Raw genomic sequence first — 1,309 nt, 5'->3', positions numbered from 1 at the left:
AACATCAAAGAAATATGAAACTATGTCATCATAACTCTCATAGACCGTTGTTAATTGTTTTAAACACGCTCAGGATATCTGGATATTATGTGTTAAAAGGTGTCCCATCTTCCCCCACCCTGCTATATGACTGACAATTCGGACAAACCAGGACAAACAGTTCCCAATGGTTGCCGCATTTAGCCTCGAACATATAACCTTTATGTTATTTGCGGAGCTAATGCTGTTACATAAAAATGGCTTTTGTTTTTACTAAGTGTCAGTTTATTATGGCTATAACAGCTTTATTAACCGCCAGCTACAGTAACATCACTTTCTTTATGCTTCGTGATTGGGCTTTCTACATAAAACGTTTGAATTGCTTCCTGTAACAGTCGATATTTCGCGGATGGACGATAAAAGCTAGGGAAACTTATCTGTTCTCTCTATAAATCATAAGCTGGCACGAGGCGTGTATGAAACCCGCTACCCGTTTCCCTGCTACAGGAATAAATAAATTCAGTTTATTCATTTATTACACAATATAACAAAAAGGTGTTAAAATCGGTAGCATCATACCTAAATATTACCGGTTTCGAAATTGGTTGCCATCACCATTGCGGGCGTGTGTGTTCTTGGACGCGACACTTTTAGCAATGAATAAAATAAACCGTCTCCAAAATTATTACGGTACCCGTAAAGTTGCATACGTGTAGACGGCGCGAGGTGTATGGCTTGACGAATGCATTTATTCTTGCATGGCGGGGTAAGTGCAATTTACATTTTACAGCACTAATTTGAGATCTCCAAAAATCGCGCTGTGGAAAAAATCAAACACTTTTACGGGAAGTTAACAAAACGATTTTTGATCACGTTGCATGAAGAGGGAGCAGATAAATTCTTCTCCTCAACCATTCTCCAGGATGCTGGTTGCAGCGAAACAGGATGTTGTTTGAAAAGATAATAAAATTATGCTCTTATCATTCATCCTCGCAGTAAAGGAACTGTTGTCTTTTTCCGGAAGCAATTAAAACTTTTTCTGCAGAAAGCCCAATCACGAAGAGCATGAAGAAAGTGAATACACTGCAGCTGGCGCATAAAAAAACTGTTGTACTTATAATAAACTAAAAAACACAAGCTTTTTCTATAACGGGGGAAACACAGGCTGTCAGATGAACCGTGTCTCTCTTTACACAAAATGCCTCGGAAGTTATTAACGCGCAGGGCACAGAAAATGTTCATATAAGGGGAGAAATTCAGCATGATACTATTTTTCCGCAGTACCAAAAGTAAGTACGTCGTGTATGAATGTGATTGAATTACTTAACGT

This window comes from Ciona intestinalis, unplaced genomic scaffold (genome assembly GCF_000224145.3).
Source record: "Ciona intestinalis unplaced genomic scaffold, KH HT001184.1, whole genome shotgun sequence".
Classification (NCBI taxonomy): Eukaryota; Metazoa; Chordata; class Ascidiacea; order Phlebobranchia; family Cionidae; genus Ciona; species Ciona intestinalis.
This window is presented reverse-complemented; position numbering follows the sequence as displayed.